The following is a 20671-nucleotide window of genomic DNA, read 5'->3' on the forward strand; positions in this document are numbered from 1 at the left end:
CTAGACCTGCCACCTTCCCCACTATACTATCTCTCTGGCCCTGAACAAGGACACTTAAAGGGGCTATAGGATCAAGTTTGGCAAGAACCGTGCCTCAGCATGGGGGGCCTCAAATTCTCTCATAGAATAACACCCAGCACTCAGAAGTTTCCAGAAACCCCATCAGATACACACTGACACTTAAAACCACCAAATATGAGCTACAACTGGCAGGTTAATGAAAGTAGATCTCCTCCCATGAATGTCAAAAGTGATCAGATGCCAAAGACAAGGGTAAATAAGTGAATGGGAATATAGTGGGGAAAAAGTAAGCCTGGGGCCAGAGGATGTACAGTGTGTAGGGTGCTTGCCTTGCACACAGCTGATAGGGTTCAATCCCTACATCTCATATGATCCCACAAACCCACCAGAGTGATTCCTAAATGTAGAGACAGGAGTAATCCCTGAACACTTTTGGGTATGCCACCCCCCAAAGAAAGCCAGGAAGAAAACTGCCAAGGGATGAACTCAAAATTTGAAAAATAAAAAACTTTGAATAATATCTTTGACATGAAAACTAATAGGGAGGTCAGAGAGATAGTACTGGATATATAAGAGGTGATGCAAAAGGCCCAAGAGAGGGGTCAAAAAATGGCCCCAAGTCTCTATATCCTTTGAGTCTCAAAAAGGAAAGTAAAGCAAAATCTCCCAAAATTAATCAGATGCTAAGAAAAGGTTTAGATCCTCTCCAGAAGGATACCCCATGTACTCGAGGAAAGTATTCTGCAAGTTAACACCAAGATTCATCTTAGAAAAGCTATCATACTTTTAAAAAGGGGGGGAGGGTAATTAAGGAATCTAGCCAAAAAGGCCCAGTCAAATTAGAAGGAAGGCTAGGAAATTAAAATGGCATAAAACTTCTAAAAGCATCACTTTATGGTGAAAACAGGGAAACTGTATTTTAAACACTATTCTGAGAAAGTACATATGAGTCAAGGGTTTTATATCCCTCTTTCCAAAATAAACATTCAAAGCAAACCATTATAAATATGCAAGAATCCAGGAATATTGACTCTCGGACCTTTCCTGAGTATTCTACTGGAAAACGAGCTCAGACAAATAAGAAATTATTGGAAAAACTTCAGCCCAAATGGACCAAGCATGAGCTATATTGAGCCAGAGAACTTGGGATGAAAAGATGAGCAGATGGGGCCTGAGCAATAGCACAGCAGTAGGGCATTTGCCTTGCACTCGGCTGATGCAGGATGAACCTCGGTTTGATCCCCTGGCATTCCATATGGTTCCCTAAGCCAGGAGCGCATAGCCCCTGAGCGCATAGCCAGGAGTAACCCCTGAGTGCCATTAGATGTGCCCACCCCCCCAAAAAAAAGATGATCAGAAAGTGTTATGGACACCAAGATGTAAAAATGATTCAGTGAGCAAAATAGATTGGGGTGGAAAAGATGGAGGGAAATTTTGGCAGCTTTAATAAGTTCTTCTACAGGAAGAGGAGAATGTTCAGTTTGATGACTATATTCAATTTGGTGAATGTTCAGTTTGATGACTATGCTTCAAACAAACACGTAAGGCATTATCTATTCAGGGATCACACCCAGTGATGCTCAGCTTAGTCCTGTCCTGACTCTGTGCTCAGGAGTCACTTCTGGAACAGTTAATTGTTCCATATGTGGTGCCAGGGATCAAACCAGGCTCAGTCACATGCAAGGCAGTATCTCTCACCCTTTTACTATTTCTCTATGGTCTGTAATACACCTTTTATTTAAGGGTTTTTGAAACACTAAAGTACCATCTCTATTCCATCCTTCTGTAAATGAGAGCTGTAATACCCAAGCATACTTATTCCAAGATGAAATAACCAAAGACTAGTTTCACAAACATAAATTTGGAGGTATAATTTATCAATGTAAACCCTAGCATTTTCCAAACAAAAAAAAATCTACTTTGATTGCAAATAGAACATCCACAAATAGTTACTACTTGGAATGTCTATCACTTTTTTGTATATTGTAATCTATAATGCATTTGAGATATTATATAAATATCTATTACAGAGGATGGTGAGAATAAAGGGGTTAAGTTACTAGAGAAAAAGAAACTCTTTCATCTCTTGTGCAATATGAATTCTTACACATTTTTTTAATTTTAAATTAAAATGAGTTTGATATTTGGAAACCCAAGCCAGTTGCTAGCTAGAACATTTAATTTCCAACTTTGCATCCAACACGGTAGCCTGGGAAGAAGCTTGCCGCAGCGGAAAGCCCAGCTTGTGGGACAGGACAGCACCAAAGCTGTCCAAGTATGCCTTAGTAATTAGAGGCTGGCAGGGCTCCCTCCCCAAGTCTGAAGCTTACCATCTGTGAAGCCTTTTGTTAGCCAATCTCTGGCTCCTATTAAGCAGGCGAATGATTCCACTAAATGATGTCTGAGCAGTGGATGATGAGCCCAACAGCGGAGTGCAAACGGGCTGTGGTGCCATGAAAGAAGAAACACAGAAGAGTCTTAAAGATGCTTGCCACACCTGCAGAGAGCAGACACGGGAGTCTGGGTAAATGTGCTCCAGTTCTCTTCCCAAAGGCTCCTCCCCTCTGTCTTTATGGAGTGGCTCCCAGCCTACCTGCCCATTCTAGGCAGGATTTCAAGTTTCCACAAAGGCCTCGTCCATCCCACGAGGGGCTAATCAGTCCCTAATTCTCTGAAACCCATCACCACCAGTGCTGAGTGGTTCAGTCAGCTCCACTCACCTCTGCACAGCAACTTGAACAATTAAGAGAACGTTGCAGTGCGATTTTGTCCTTACTGCTTTATAGGATGAGTGGGAAGTATAAGAGGAAAATGCTGATATGAGTGACAGGCCAAGCGTTACTCCCAAAGCCCAGATAATTGGTATGATTTTGGAAATGACTAGGTGTGCTGAAAACAGTGATTCTCCAGGCTCTGCTGAAAACTGACTGGACTCCAGCCAGTTATCTATATCTCCACTGTGAAGGCAAATAAGAAAATGAGAGAGTTTGCGTGCGGTGCTGGCACTATGTCGTCAAAACAATGCCTGCTGGGAAAGACACATGTGTGGGGGCGTCTCAGCTCCTCTTCAGCAAGCTGGGGGGGCCCAGCACCACAAGGACAGCCACTTTGGCTCCCAGGACTCACTGCTCTGACTGGGCAGGTGATAGGCTCAGCTCTTCTCTCCCTTTTTTTTTCTCCACACACTCTCCCTGCAAATTCACATCCGTTCCCAGAGTACCCTCTACACTCCAAAGACTTCCCAGCACCAACCAGTTCCTAAACTCGTCTGAATTCCCACATGTAGGAGATTCCTAAAAGAGGTGCCTGGATCCAAGATCTGGGTCCCAATAGCAATCCTCCTCTTCACCAGCAACCACAAGATGCCAACTCACCTAGTTGTGGCTTGGGGCAGAATCATCAAGGATTCCTCCTGAGACATCTTATACACATATTTACTCTGTGAACACTGCATCTCCTCTGTTCCCCCAAATTTCTACACACACCCCACCTCTACCTCCTCTGCAGATACAGACCTTTGGTTTCTATTTTGTTTATTTACTTTGGTTTGGACCACACTCAATAGTGATTGGGGGCTTCTCCAAAACTATTGATGGAAGAGTCCTCCCAGAGGTGCTGGAGCCAGGGATGGAGCCTGGGCCCGCTGTACTCCATGCCTGCAATCAGACTGCTGAGCCATCTCTTGAGCCTGTTACATATAAAGTTGGGGTTTGGGCCACAACTGGGAGTGTTCAGGCTCTCTCCTAGTTGAGCACCAAGGATTGAATCCAGATCAGCAACTGCAAGGAAAGCACCTTACTTCCCCTATTATCTACCTCTCCAGCCCTTTAGATAGTTCTCTGAATTTTGTAGTTGCAATGCTTTTACATGCGCACATGCCATGTATGGTTTTGTTATACAAAGTTGCTGCCCCCTTTACACCATCAAAGTCCCCGAGCCCCTCTTCCACTGTTCCTGTGTCACTTCTAGCCCACCTCTTTCTCTTATCCCTGAATGCAATAATGCTTTAACTCCAAATCAAATCAGGACTGGTCACCATGGAAGCCAAGCAGCAGTGACTTTTCCATGTGTCCCAAACTTTCCCCAAGCCCACAAATATCTGCCTGAGTGCACTCCTCACAGGATGGCCTTGGCCACAAAATTCTGTGGGTACCAACTGGCCATACTTGGAGCTCATCATAAATGCAACTGCCTCCTAGAGGGCCTCCCCTAGCAGTCCTATAGTGATGCATCAATATATCTGACATGTTTTTCATGACTCTGGATGCCCATCTCTTCCCAGAGCTCAGGACCATGTGTCAAACTCATATGTTCACATTTTAGCCATTAAAGAAGAATCCTAAGGGACTGTCTCAAAATAGGGGTAGCAAATTGACCTTTCTGCCTAATGTTACTGCAGACCCCAGTTACACCCAAAACCCTCCAACATAAAAACAGTTCAGCTACAAGACTTAACGTTATCAAACTGCCAAGCCACCACATCATTCCAGATCTATAGCTCCTGCATTGGTTGGCCACACAGATACCTCCAAATTTCATAGCAGTGTCAACACAGTAGGATCACAGAAAATCTGATAGAAAAAGTTGTATAAAAAAAACCACCACACTTAGTGAGCCTAAATAGTAACATAGAAGGCTTAGCTAGTACCAACATTCCAGTAAATCCTCAGAAAATGACTTTAATAACACCATTGAGAGATATATAAATCATCACAAATTTGACTCTTATTGATCTAAGATTGACCTATCATAACTTATAGGACAAAACAAAAGACATGTTAAGAGGAAAGTTCATAACTATGAAAGCACTCATCAGGAAGGAAGAAAGGGCCCATATAAATAACTTGACTGCACAGCTTAAAAAACTGGAAAAAGATCAACAGACTGAGCCCAAAGCAAGCAAGAGAAAATAGTAAAACTTAAGAACTAAAATGAATAAACTCTAGGGGCCGGAGAGATAGCATGGAGATAAGGCATTTGCCTTGCATGCAGAAGGTAGATGGTTCAAATCCCAGCATCCCATATGGTACCCTGAGCCTGCCAGGAGCGATTTCTGAGCATAGAGCCAGGAGTAACCCTGTGCGCTGCTGGGTGTGACCCAAAAACCAAAAAAAAAGAAAAGAAAAAGAAAAAGAAATTAATGAACTCAAATTTGAAAAAAGACAATCCTAAAAGATCAATATAACAAAGAACACCTACCAATAATCATAAAGAAAGAGAACTTTGGGGACCGGAGTGATAGCACAGCAGTAGGGTGTTTGCCTTGCATGCAGATGACCTAGGATAGACCTGGATTCGATCCCAGGTATCCAATATGGCCCCCCAAGCCAGGAGCGATTTCTGTGAGCATAGCCAGGAGTAACCCCTGTGTGTCACCAGGTGTGCCCCCCCCAAAAAGAGAGAACCTAATAAACTGAATTAGAAATGAGAGGAGAGACATCACAATGAATATCACAGATATTCAAAGGATTATCAGAGGTTACTTTGAGAATCTTTATACCATGAAACAAGAAAACCTAGAATAAAGGATACATTTCTGGACTTCTATAAGCTCCCAGGACTGAACCAAGAAGATTTGAAATACCTGACCAACATATCAGTTTTAAATAAATTTAAATGTTAACCAAAAATCTACCCATAAACAAAAACCCAGGCCCAAATGGATCCACTAGTATGTTCTTTCAGAACTTTACAGAAAACTTACTGTCAATTATTTTTAGAATCTTCCAGAATATTGAAGAAACAGACACATTCCCAAATAATTTTTCTGAAGCAAATATCACTCTGATACTGGAAGCCGACAGAGACACCACACACACACACACACACACACAAAATTATGGGTTTATATCCCTGATGAACAAAGATACAAAAATTCTCAACAAAATACTCACAAATAGTATCAAACAGCTCATCATAAAGATCATAAACCAAGACCAAGTAAGATTCATTTCAGGGATGCAAAGATAATTTACATATGCAAATCAATCAACATAATGTACCATATCAATAAAATTATATGATCATTAATATATGCAGAGAAAACATTGACAAGTTCCAGGACCCATGCATGATTATGAAAAGAAAGCTCTTAACAGAAAGGGAATTAAAGTAATTTTCCTTAACATAGTCAAAGCTATTTATCACAAGCATACAACAAACATCATACTCAATGGGGAAAAGCTTAAATTCTTTCAAGATAAAACATGAGACAAGGTTGCCCACTCTCACTGTTTCAAATCAATATAGTAATAGAAGTACTTGCCATAGTAATTAGGTAAGAAAAAGATATCAAGGGCATCGAGGTAGGAAAGGAAGAAGTCAAGCTCTCACTATTTGCTGATGTCATTCTATAGTTATCAAACTTTAAAGACTCTAAAAAATTTCCTAGGTACAATAGATTTGTATAGTGAAATTTCAGGCTAAAATATTAATACACAAGATTCCATGACTTTCTCATATACAAATAATAAAAGACAGAGAGATATTTTTAAAATTCTGCTCATAATTGTGCCTCAGAAAATTAGATACTCTGAAATAAATTTAACTTAAAGAAGTGGAAGATCTGTGCAAAGAAAACTCTATACTACTTCAAGATATAAATAGGACATGAGAAAATGGAAACACAGCCCCTGCTTATAGGTTGGGAGAATTAATGTCATCAAAATGGGATACTCCAAGGCTGGAACAATAGCACAGCTGGTAGGGCACTTGCCTTGCATGTGGTTCAATCTCAAACATCCCATATGGTCCCCCATGGCCCATTCAGAGATGTTCCTGAGCTCAGAGCCAATAGTAACCCCTGAGCACCACCAGGTATGGCCCAAAAGCAAACAAACAAATGAAAATGGGATACTTCCCAAAGCATTGTACAAATTCAATGCAATATCATTGATATTGTTCAAAGAAAGGGATTAAGCACTCCAAAAATTTACATGTAACAATCAATCCCCCTAAATTTTGCTAAAGCAACCCTTGGGAAAAATAAGTTATAAAGCATAACACAACTTCAAACTATATTACAAAACAGTACTATATAAAATTAATTAGCATTAAGGAGTCTATAATTAATCCCATGACAGTATACTTCAGGGGTGGAGAAACCCTTTATCTCCTAGGCCAAGGGAATTCCCTCTATAATATCCCCAATAGTTACTGTGTCTATGCAGGGGGAAAAAAGCACAAATAATCATTTTTCCACATATATATTTATTGAATGATCATTTTTATTGATTTCTTTATTTTGGTATAGATATTGAAGTTGATGTCTCCAATTTTATTTTATTTTATCTTTTTTCTTTTTGCACACTGGCATGGTTTGATTTCAGAACCGAGACTATTATGTGGTGCTTGTCTTTATTGCTGTGGTGCTCACTGGATATTTAATTTGATATTTCTTTCTGTATTGATGTGGTGTTTCAATTACTTTTTTCATGTCCTCACTCAGGAGGTTGAAAGCCCCTAAAAGGACTCTGCCCATTTTCAGCTAATTTGATTTTTTAATTTATTTTTTATTTTTTTTCTTATTTTTTACTCCATTCTATTGCTTTTCTTTTCTTCAAGCAAAACCACATAACTCGAATTATCGAGCTCCACCTCTCAAATTGAGGGAGAAACAAGGGAGGGTACCAGGACCAAACCGATATATGATCACTAATAGTAAGCTAAACAAAGAGAGGACCACCTACTCTAGCAGCCTGGGGGGTGATGGTAGGGGATATAAATTGCAGAAAGGGAATGGGGATGGGACAAATTTGGTGATAGGTATTCCCCTGATTCAATGTTAATATGTACCTAAAATACTACTGTGAAAGATATATAAGCCAATATGATCAAAATAAAAATTAAAAAAACTAATTAGCATTAATATAGCACAGTACTAGAATAAAGACCAACCATCAGATCAGTGGAATGAAGTGGAATATACTGAAACAAACCCTGATCGTTTAATCTTTAATAAATCTTTGATAAAGGAGCAAAAATATGAAGTGGAGCAAGGAAAGCTTCTCCAAGAAGTGGCACTGGGAAAACTAATTAGGTACATGCAAAACAACAACAACAACAACACCTCAGACCTGTTTATATCATCATTCATGAAAATAAAATTAAAGGGACCAGAGCAATAGCAAAGTGGTAGGGCATTTGCCTTGCACACAGCTAACACAGGACAAACCTGGGTTTGATTATTGGCATCCCATGTAGTCCCCCTAGCCAGGATCAATTTCTGAAAGCATAGCCAGAAGTAACCCCTGAGTGTCACTAGGTGTAGCTCCCCAAAGAAAATTAAATGAAAATGGATTAGGCCTATGTGGCAAAAGGATAGCACAGTGGGTAGAATATTTCCACATGGCTGACCCAGGTTCTATCCCCAGCATCCCATATGATCCCTTGAGCACCACTAGTAATGTCCCCTGAGGGCAGAGCCAACAGTAACATCTGAGCACCATTGGGAGTGGTGTCACCCCCCCCCCAAAATGGATTAGACCTTGATTTCAGACCTGAAAACATAGGAAGAACTCTTCATGACATTGAAACTAAAAGTATCTATAAGGATGAAACACTACTGACAAAGCAAGTGAAAGCAAAATAATAAAATGGGACTACCTTAAATTAAAGTGTTTCTTCACGCCAAAGGAAATTATGACCAGGATATAAAGACATCCCATGATTGGAAAAATTATTTACCTGTCAATCATCTAACAGGTAGAATTTTACAAGATAAAAAAGTCCAACTCCATCAAAAAATGTATATATGCATGTGTGTGTATATATACATATATATAAACACCTTTTGAAGATGCTGGTGGTAATAGGAGGCAAATTGAGGTGCTGGGGCATTGGTGGGGGTAAGTAGACACTGATGAAGGAATTGGCATTGAAACATTGTATGCCTAAAACCAAATCATAAATAAGTTTGTAATTTTATGTTGTCTAAAAATTGTTTTAAGCCAAACTAGCTTGTCCTTTTCCTATTGAATGGTCTTGGTACCCTGGTAAAATGTCAGTTGCCTGGTAAAATGTCATATAAACAAGGTTTATTTCTAGGCTCTCTATTCTACTTCATTGCCTTATAAGGCAATCTTACTATCAGTATTACACTTTTTTTTTTTAGTATTACACTTTTTTGATTGTTATATTTTATAGAAATCTTTGACCATTCAGGGTCTCATGATTCCCCCCCAAAAAGATTAAATTTTGTTTTTTTCTGTTTGCACAAAATTGGCATTTTGAAAAGTTATATTAAATCTTCATATTTTTGTGGGTTTTATTAACATTTTAACAATATTGAGTCTTCCAATCCATAGACCTGAGACATGCTTCCATTTGTGTTAGTCTTCATTTTCTTTCAGCAATGTGTGGGGTGTGTTTGTTTATTGTTTGTGTTTTGGTGTTTTGGTTTTTGAGCCACACCTGGCAGTGCTCAGGGGTTACTCCTGGCTCTGCGCACAGAAATCACTTCTGGCAGGCTAGGGGGACCATATGTGATGTCAGGGATTGAGCCAGGATCAGCTGTGTGCAAGGCAAACACCCAACCCACTATGCTATCACTCTGGCCCCTTTCAGCAATGTTTTCTAGTTGCCATTGTATAAGTATTTCACCTATTAGGGTAGACTAATTCCTAAATATTTTAGTCTTCTTGAATTTGTTTCGAATGTAATTATTTTTAATTATAATTTAACTTATTACTCACATTGTTTAGTTAATGTATAGGAACTGCTGGGTTTTTTTTTGTATGTTGATTTCAATTCTACTACTTTGCTGAATTCAGTTATTAGTTTACAATAAACTAGACATTTATTACTAGGTATAACTTTATTATGTTCTACATATTTTGCTATTTTCTAATATAATGAATCACATACAATATTATATCTTCTGGGATAGAGCTATGTTGGAGTGCATGCTTTGCATGTTGGAGACCTGGATCTAATTTCTGGCACCACATGTTCCCCTAAATACTGCTGGGAGTGACCCTGGAACATTGAGACAGAGGTGGCCCAAAGTAAATAAAAATAATCTGCAATAAGGGATAACAGAAAAAAAGGTCTAGCTCCTACATCAGTTCCAAAAGAAATGAATGGCCATAGATACTTCTCAGGTAGTCTGATCTGGGCTGATCTCTCTGTTGCATTTTCAGATGTGGGGAAGGCAGGACAGAGCAGATTCCCCTTTCTGCATGAACAGTAACAGCCAAACACCACACCTTACACCCTCTTCCAGCTTCACAACTTAACTTATCAAACTTCCAAGCCACCAAATATGTTTTAGAACTATAAATACTGGATACTCCAGCCACTGGCTGTGTAACACCTCAGTATCAGTGTCAGCCCAGAGTATCTCAGGAAATCTGGGGGTAAAGTTACATAGTGATCTACCAAGCTTGTTGAATCTAAACAGTAACACAGAAGGCTCAAGTAGCACCAACCACAGCCTAGCAAATCCTTAGACAATGACTTTTATAACATCGTGGAGAGATCTAACAATCAGTTCAGACTGACCCATGTTGATCTAAATTTTGATCATTCCATTTGCCTTTGTGTTGTAACAAACAATAAGAAGTAAAAATTTTAGATCTTCAAGGGGGCAGGTTATGGGTGGAAGACTGAGGATACTTGTGAATGGAAAGTCACATAGGTAATGGGATTGGTGTTCGAGTATTTAATGCCTAAAAAGACTATATTATGAACAAGTTGGTAAATCACGGTGTCATTAAAAACATTGAGGAGAGAGATAACATTCTTTTCCTTTCCTGGTTAGATGACGTTTAATTTCTTTTTCTTGCATAATAGATATAGCTGAGTTTCCAGTACTATGTTGAACAGAAATACTGAGAGTAGACATCCTTTCCACATTCCTTATTTAGAGAAAAAGGCAGAGATGTTCATTGTAGGAATTTCATGTGTGATGGGACTTTTGTTATGTTGAGGTTGTTTTCTTCTATTCAGTTTTATAGTGTATTTTTTTCATGAAAAAAAATGTTGGATTCTGCCAAATTCTTTTACTACCTCCATAACTTGGCTCATGCCATTTTTCTCCCTTCGTTCTGTGAAAGAGCTGCAGTGCATTGACAGAATTTTGTATTTTGGGGTCAGTGCGGTGCCATAAGTGGTAGGGTATTTGCCTTGCATGTGCTAACCTAGGAAGGACCGCAGTTCAATCCACCGGCATCCCATATGGTCCCCCAAGCCAGGAGTGATTTCTGAGTGCAGAGCCAGGAGTAACCCCTGAGGGTCACCGGGTGTGGCCCAAAAACCAAAAAAGAAAAATTGTATATTGAGTAAATCTCATTTGATCATTTGTGTAACACTTTAAATATACTGTTTCTTATATAAATATATATATCATTTTTATTTATTTATTATATATCATTTTTATTTTTAAGATTTTAGCATTGATTTTTCTTTTTTTTTTTTTGTTTTTGGGCCACACCCTGTGACGCTCAGGGGTTACTCCTGGCTATGTGCTCAGAAGTTGCTCCTGGCTTCTTGGGGGACCATATGGGAGCCGGGGGATCGAACCGCGGTCCGTCCTAGGCTAGCGCAGGCAAGGCAGGCACCTTACCTCCAGCGCCACCGCCCGGCCCAGCATTGATTTTTCTTAAGGGATTTTGGTCACAAGGAATATAGTTTTTATTTGATGTGTCTTTGCCTGGGTTTGATACAGGGTAATGTCAGTCTAAAAGAATGAAGGAGAAAATATTCTCTCCTGGGACAATTTAAAAAGAACTGGTTCTAATCCTTTATGTGTTTGATAGAAATCACCAGTGAAGTTTTTGGTTTCAAGCTTCTGTTTCATGGCTTATTTAATTTCTATATAATTGAAGGTCTATTCAGATTTTATATTTATTCATTATTTAATTTTGATATGTTTTAGTGTTTTTAGAAAACATTAATTTTATTTAGCTCATCCAATTTGTGTATTTGTTCATGGCACTCACTTATAAATCTTTCTATATCTATAGAATTGGTTGTAATATTTCCAACTCATTTCTGTTTATAGTAACTTGAATTCATTTTTTCTTTTCATTTTGATTGTTTTTTCTTTTCTTCCTTTCTTTCTTACTTAGTTTCTTTCTTTTGTGCTGAGGATCAAACCCAGGTTCTTATATAGGAGAACTATACACTTTACTACTTAAGCCAAATTTATAGCATCATCTTTTAATCTTAATTACACACAATGGAATATTATTTGGCTATTAGAAAAAATAAAAACATGAAATTGCTGATATATCTGGAAAGTATTATGCTGAGTAAAATATGTATGGAGAGATATGAATGTTGTACCTCATTCATTTCTGGAATATAAAGAAACATAGTTGGGAAATAACTAATGCCCAAAGACAAAAAATTGAATAGAAGGAAAAGTTTGTCCTTAGCAGAAAGCTTTCAATAGTGGTAGGAAGAGAGATAGGAAAGAGAAGAAACCACTATAACAATGAAAGAGGGAAATGATCACTTTAGATGAGACCTGGGTGCTAAAAGGAGTAAAGAGATATGCATGATACCTTCTCAGTAACGGTGTTGAAAAATGCAATGTCTAAAAGGAAAAATAACTAAGAAAATAATGACTGTCATAGAGGCAGATTGGGGAGGGTAGGAGGAAAACTGAGGGAAATTGGAGGGAATTTCAATTGAGGGGAAATCGTTGGAGGAAAATTGACACTGGCGAAGGGATTAGTGCTCAAACATTGTTCACCTAAAACTGGATCATGAATAACTTTGTAATTCATGATGATTCAATTAAAAAGAGAAAAATTTGTTTGATCTTATCTTGCACAGAGATTTTACATGTTAACAAATTAACATTTCATGTTAAATATTCTATACTTAATATCAGGTTTTTTACATCCAAAATTATTCATTTTAATTTATTAATGCAAGTACTTTAGCAGTATTTATAATAAAACACTTTGTTTTTGTTTTTGTTTTTGGGCCACACCCAGCGGTGCTCAGGGGTTACTCCTGGCTGTCTGCTCAGAAATAGCTCCTGGCAGGCACGGGGGACCATATGGGACACTGGGATTCGAACCAACCACCTTTGGTCCTGGATCGGCTGCTTGCAAGGCAAATGCTGCTGTGCTATCTCTCCGGGCCCAATAAAACACTTTATAATATAAAAAAGTCAAGATTCATTTTCTTAGAATAGAAAATACTACTACACTTTTATAGGCTTATTTATATTTTCCTTTCAAACTTTCCTTAGTTCTCTTCACATTCACTCAGGTTTACATTTGCAGGATTGACCTAATTAATATAAATGTTAAAATTTACATTTTAAAATAATTATATTTGTGATATTAATAATAAAACTTACATATTTATGATATAATGTTTAATTGTTAGCTGTAAAATGCAGTTTTACAGTAAAATATATTTTTGAAATAATTTTTATCAACTTATTAGTGATTTATATTTTGTAATTTCTATTCATCTATCTGTGTGTAGGTATCATTACCTCTATATTAAATATCTCCCCACATGTGGAATAAAAAGGAAACATAATAAGAGAACACCAAATGGTAGAATCAAATAAAACAGAGATTTTGTCTATAGAACTGAGCTTATGTGGGAGAGGGTTTGGATGGGAATGATCCTTGGAACACTGGTGGAGGGTGATAGACTCTCTGATGTTGAGCGTGGTCATGAAAAGTTTTATGCTAATAATCTCAGCTAAATTAATAATTAAGGGAGAAGGCAGACAATCAAAAACACTCTCTTCCAGCACATTATTTCAGAAAGCAGCAGTATATTTTCATAAACTCCAAAATCAAAGCAGAGAGAAGACAGGAAGATCTCTAATGAGCACTATCACAAAACCAAACTCCTCAAAATGCCTTCAGCATCCTCAAATGTCCCTGATCCTGTAGTGAAAGTGTTTTAGGAGAAAATACCATCAAGTCAAAAGACAATATACCAAAGCCCATACCTCTACTCTCATATCTGGAACATGCACTAAAAAAAAAGCAAAAATTTACCTTGGTAAGAAAGAGCCCACAAAGCAATTTGTAACTAAGAACATAGGTCCAGTCACTTCAGTAAAAAAAAAAAAAAATGGGAGCAAAGAAAACATCAGCAGTGCCCCTTCCAAAACTCCACTCTGCAAAGATCAGCACTTTCTCCTAAATACCAAGTGTTTATACCACATATCTTTACACAAGTGGCCACATTCTTGATTTGGAAGGTACTCAAAATACATCACCTTCAAGTAAAACAACATATGTAAATCATCTCAGGGCCAGTAGTATGCCTCCAACAACATCAGAAACACTGATAGAAACTGGATTAAAATAGACTACTGTTATAAATACAAAACAGCACATTTTGAGCAACACCAAATTAGAACTGTGAAGACTTCAGGAGAAATCAAACCAGTGTGAACATAGAGTCAATCTGACCAACACCTCAAACTTCCACAAGTGTCCACAATCCTAGTATTGCTGAGAGAATAACATCTTCGAGTTGAACAATATCTTCTGCACATTCCATATATATCATCACAAGTCTGGCACCAGAAATGGTAGTAGATTCAACAAACCCAGGAACTTTCTAGTAAGATCTCAGTGACCATGACACACTGGGTAACTAAAGACATTTATGTACAGTCACTCTGGATGCCTCACTGAGAATGGAAGCCAAAGAAACTTCACTTTGCCATGTCAGCAAGCGTCATCTCCATCTCAAAACCATCAACCTAAGAGCACAGTGTCAAATGGTGAATCTCAAACCAGCACCAATCACTGAAGTAGTTCCACCATCACTAACATCCTCCACAAGTGTCCACAACCCTACAGCAGTAGGCTCTTAGGAGACAGCATGTTCAAATGAATCACTTACTTTATCCTCTTTAAGAGTCACCAACAGACTTCACACATTGCTAAAACAACACCAAAATCAAGTCCAATAGTCACAAACACAGTCAACAGAAAACCTGGCACACTCTGTAAATAAAGTTGCTGTTTCAATCACTTCAACATTATCAATAAAAGTGGAGCAGAGAAACAATCAATAATTTCTTCTTCAAATACCTCTACTCAACAACCAATTTCCTCTCAGAAATAACAGACTAAGAGAGTGGAGACCAAGAGAGAGAGAGAGAGAGAGAGAGAGAGAGAGAGAGAGAGAGAGAGAGAGAGAGAGAGAGAGAGGAGACCATTGAACAACTTCAAATCAACAGCATCTCCTCATAGTAGCAGGTAAATCAGCTTCTTTGCTACACCCTGGAGACATAACTCTGTATATGATATTTCCAAAGGTAGTCTCTCCAGCTTGAACATTCTCTGTGTCTGCTTCAACTGTCAACCAAACATCTGTACAAACACCAGATATGTTTATATTGCCAACAGCTTCATTCTCTTCAACTGCACTAGTTTCAACTACACTAGTTTCAGCAGATACTGTGGAAGGAAAACCTCTGACTCATTAGTGGCTGTAACTAAAAGTTTTAAGCCAGAAACCTCAACATTCTCAATGATAGCTGCATCAGAAGGATAATTCCTTAGCAGTTGCAGCAGTATTTCCTGCTCTGGAAATACCAGACTTTCCTCCAAACTTTAGAATCACACTATTAACACCACTAGAGAATCTATATCCAGCAACATCACAAAAACAAACTCATCTACACCTTCATATTTCCCCCAGTGTACACAAATCTACAAAAAAAATTTCTCAGGATATATCACTATCAGGTCAAATATTACCTTTAACACATGACATTCCAATGGTCCTGCCTCTGATCCCAGATATGATAGATGCTCTAAACATAGCAGGGCTTGCTCTTTGTAGGAAACAGTCCACAACATTTGCAGTTAAAAGAAGTCATTGAACATCAGCCACTTCAGTAATAAGTGAAAGAAATATCAGCTTTGCCTTCTTTAAGTATCGCTACTCAGCAAACATCAGCACCTTATCAAATCTGTGGATATAGATTCAAATAGAGAATATAAAACTAAGCCGCAACACCATCACCTTCACAATCCTAGTAACAACATTACAGAGGAAAGTGCTTCATATGATAGCACATTCAACTAAAACAAACTCTTTCTCCAGGTCCAGTGCCATCCAATACATCAACAACAGAATCAATAACGCAATCTAAATCTAATGGCACAGTGCTGTGATCATGAGATTATTGCATGTGTTAAAACCACAGGCTCTATTCCAATCTCTTCAGCAACATTACTTGGAATTGAAGGGAAATATCAACAGCACCCTCTCCTAGCCTTTGCTCTTCAACCACCTGCATCTTCTTAGGACCAGCAAACTAAAAGTATGAAGACCACAGCAGAATCCCACACTATCATCATCATTGGCATCAACAGCCCTTCCCTCCCCCAACTGTTCATGGTCCTGCAGAGGGGGGTTCTTCCAGAGTTATCACCCTCAGATCAAACAACATCTTCAAATCAAAATGGAACAGTGTTCATCCTGCTAGTCCTAGATATGACAGGTTCAAGGCAGACTAAGGCCTAGTCCACTTGGCATCTTGTAACTGAAGGTTTTATTCCATCTCATCAGCCACTTTAATAACAATGGGAATAGAAGGAACATCAGCAGTGTCCTCTTCCAGAGCCTCTACTCAGAAAGCATCAATATTTTCTAAGTTACCAAAATAAGACAGTGGTAACCACTGGGTTATTTGACAACACCATTACAAAACTAAAGTGTTTATGTCACCAAATCATACATGTTTGTTCCTTTCAGATGTAAGCAACAAACTTCCATTGCCTTCAAAAAAGAATAACACACTGATTTTTAGATACAATGGTAAGAAAAACAAGAGAATCACCATTTACTGCGACTCAAATTTTTACTCCAGAAACCTCAATAGTGTCTGTGATAATAGCATTAGAGATACAATACTCAGTGTCCCCACTAAGTACCTCTTCTGTGAAAACATCAGCCTCTTCTCAGAAACCCCAGAATAGGGGGCCAGAGAGATCGCACAGTGATAGGGTGTTTGCCTTGCACACAGATGATGCAGGGTGGTCCCGGGTTTGATCCCGGCATCCTATATGGTCTTCTGAGCCTCCAGGAACAATTTCTGAGCACAGAGCCAGGAGTAATCCTGAGCACTGTCAGGTATGCCCCCCAAAAGAAAGAAACTCCAGAATTACACCATGGATACCACTAGAAAATCTATAACCAGCACAGTTGTTCTTTTTCATTTTATTTTGTTTTGGGGTCACACCCAGCAGCACTCAAGGGTTACTCCTAGTTCTGCACTCAGAAATTGCTCCTGGCAGGCTCAGGGGAACATATGGGATGCCAAAGATGGAACCCAGATCTCTGCTGGGTCTGCTGCATTCAAGGCAAAAGCCCTACAGCTGTACTATCTCTTCAGTCACACCACCATTGTTCTAAAAGCAACCCCATCATTACTTTCATCCTTCTCAAATGTCCACAGAGGGTTTTTCTTGAAGCCATTACTTTCCATGTGATGGCTGAATGTAGAAACCATTTCAAAATGTAGAACAACTTAAAATCATTTCGATCCCATGTCCATGCCTTGATATCAGAAACTTCAGAGTCACAAAATTCATCATACATTGCTCTTGGTGAATCAAAACTCACTATGTATTTTGTAATTAAAGCTTTTATTCTTTTGTTTAGTTTTGTTTTTGTTTTTGTTTTTGGGCCACACCCGTTTGACGCTCAGGGGTTACTCCTGGCTATGTGCTCAGAAATCGCCCCTGGCTTGGGGGGACCATATGGGACACCGGGGGATCGAACCGCGGTCCTTCCTTGGCTAGCGCTTGCAAGGCAGACACCTTACCTCCAGCGCCACCTACCCGACCCCTTAAGCTTTTATTCTAATCCTCTCCAATACTTCAGAAAAAATAGAGGGAGACACCAGTGTCAATAGAGATAATATCAATGGTACACTCTTCCTTGTCCTTAATAAATAACATTTCAGAACTAAATAACAACTTCAGAACATGGAAACTACTAGAGAATATCAATACATTACCATTAAAATGGGAATTATATAAAGTATTTTATCTTCCTCAAATGAACATAATACAACAAAAAGTGTTTCTTGAAATACATTCACTTCAATTGCAACAACATCTTTATCCCATTCCAGTATCTCCAACAACATCAGAAATGATGACAATGATAACTTTCTACATATCCACAGTAAAAAAAAAAAAACACAAAGGGCACAAGATTTTTGGTAACTAAAATTCTTACTCCAGTCATCAATGGTCTCAATGATAACTAGAGTAGAGGCACTAATAATCACATCCTCCTTTGACATCTCTCCTTTCTTAGATAGTGCAGATTCAAAGTATAGGCCTCCAAAGAGTCTCTGAAACTGCCAGAGACTGTCAGAGACTGTACCCTATCTAACTGACAACTTCTCAACAGTGACATCTTACCATCTCCATTCACACCAAATGTGCACACATTTCCACAAACTGCAGCTTAGACATTGCCACTTTCAAACACCAGTACATTTTTCTTAAATTTAGTCAGTGAGAGTCACATGACCAAGGCTATGACAACTGTAAGGCCACTGTTGCCAGTTCTATAATCCTGAATGATCTGTCCTCTCATGCTTCTGCCACTTCATTCACAGACAGAGAAGCTCTGACAAGCCCAAGTTCAGTCAGATCTGAAAACATGGATAGAAAGTTTATTCCATACTATTGGCTTTTGCAATGATTTCATGACTCTTATTTCACTCAATTCCCAAATTCTTCAGTGGATGTTAAAGACAAGTATCCCTGAGCATACTGCAACTGTGCAAACAATAGCCTCCACTACTAAAACTCATGTAGAACCAGCACAAATTAATTCTACAAGTAACTAAACAGAGTAGTTGAATCCACATTATCTTCATCATTTACACCTTTTACCCATCCTTTTGTTCAGCACTGTTTCTGATACTACTTCAGCAGGTAAAGGTGCATTGCCTACTCTACCATCTGCAGACTATACAGGTCAGGAACAGGTGGGCACAGGTGGTTACACAGTTTGACCCAGTCCATGCCAAGTCTATACAGCTCAAATCTAGAAGACTGGGGTCTTGAGATCTCTGTCCTCTGCCCTTTGTCTCATATTCCCCAGAGTGTTTTTAAATGCACCTTTTAAGTGGCTTTAAGTTCTAGGAGAAAACTGTAAACATGAAGGTGCTATGGCAGGGTTTAGGAGGCAGGGATAGATTAAAATGAGCAGGATCACCATGAAAAAGTGTGTGCGATCCCTGGGATTACTGCTATTTTTTTTTTTGGTCCATATTTGTCGTCCTTTCTTAGGAATATGAGTCTCTACGATGAACACCACCTAGTCCAGCAGGTGGAGTCTTGAATTAAGAAAATTCACACACACACACACACACACACACACACACACACACACACACACACAAATAAAAAATAGGGCCAGCAAGGTGGCGCTAGAGGTAAGGTGTCTGCCTTGCAAGCGCTAGCCAAGGAAAGATTGCGACCTCAGTTCAATCCCCCGGCGTCCCATATGGTCCCCCCAAGCCAGGAGCAATTTCTGAGCACTTAGCCAGGAGTAACCCCTGAGCATCAAACGGGTGTGGCCCGAAAAACCAAAAAAAAAAAAAATTTCACAAATGAGGCGAAAGAGATTGTGCAGTGCGTAATTGGTGCTTGCCTTGCACTTGGCCTGCCCATGTCCTAACCTTGGCATCCCATATGGTCTCCTGAACACTGCCAGGAGTGATTCTTGTGTGTAGAGCCAGAAGTCATCCTTGAGCACTGCCAGGTGCCCAAAAACCAAAAAAAAAAAAAAAAAAAATCCACAAATACCTGGAATTACAAAGCCAGGTAGACCCTCAAGGTAAGGAGTCAAAGCCCCTGCCTATCCTACCCAAGAGATCTTTGGGTGAGTGGGACTAATGGACAGCACTTTATAAAACCTTTAGAAGTCAGACATCTTAAAATCTAAGGTAGGTACCACACTACATTTTCTTTCTTTAAATTATTTTTTAATCACAGGGGAATAGACTCACTCTGTTTTCAAAAGAAATGTAAACCAAGCTGTGAAAAATTATGGGTACACCAGCCATACAGCTGAAAGCTAGTTATCTCAAGAGAAGAGGGTGGGCTAAGTCTCTGTCCTATCAAAGCCACACCTACTACACCCATCACCCACAACTGCCTCTTTGCCAATGGTCTTACTTCCTCTATGGCACTCTGCAGAGATATCAATCTGACCAAGCTCCAGATATGCTGCTATTTGGACTGATATCTCCAAGACTTTTTTGAGTGAGTGTGGGCATCCTCCCTCTACTTTCCTGTACTTCTGGAATACCTGAAATTTAAGAAATATGCCTCTTGGGGGCCAGAGAGATAGCACAGTGGCGTTTGCCTTGCAAGCAGCTGACCCAGGACCTAAGGTGGTTGGTTCAAATCCCGGCGTCTCATATGGTCCCCTATGCCTGCCAGGAGCTATTTCTGAGCAGATAGCCAGGAGTAACCCCTGAGCACTGCCGGGTGTGGCCCAAAAACCAAAAAAAAAAAAAAAAAAAAAAAAAGAAATATGCCTCTTAAAAGCTGTAGTATTAGCACAGAAATCAAGATCTATAACTGCAGTTGCCCAACAGCAACAACTGTGATGGTGAAAAACTGACCACTGAGAATGACTATGGGGTTGGACAACCTAGTATGCCTGTAGCTTT

The 20671-nt window shown here is 39.2% G+C and overlaps 1 pseudogene; it reads right to left on the reverse strand.

Moving 5' to 3' along the window:
• Nucleotides 1-2185: 2185 nt before the first annotated feature.
• LOC126025753 (cyclin-C-like) overlaps nucleotides 2186-20671 on the reverse strand; it is a 28530-nt pseudogene continuing 10044 nt past the window's right edge.

The sequence above is a fragment of the Suncus etruscus genome, chromosome 13 (genome assembly GCF_024139225.1).
Source record: "Suncus etruscus isolate mSunEtr1 chromosome 13, mSunEtr1.pri.cur, whole genome shotgun sequence".
Taxonomy (NCBI): Eukaryota; Metazoa; Chordata; class Mammalia; order Eulipotyphla; family Soricidae; genus Suncus; species Suncus etruscus.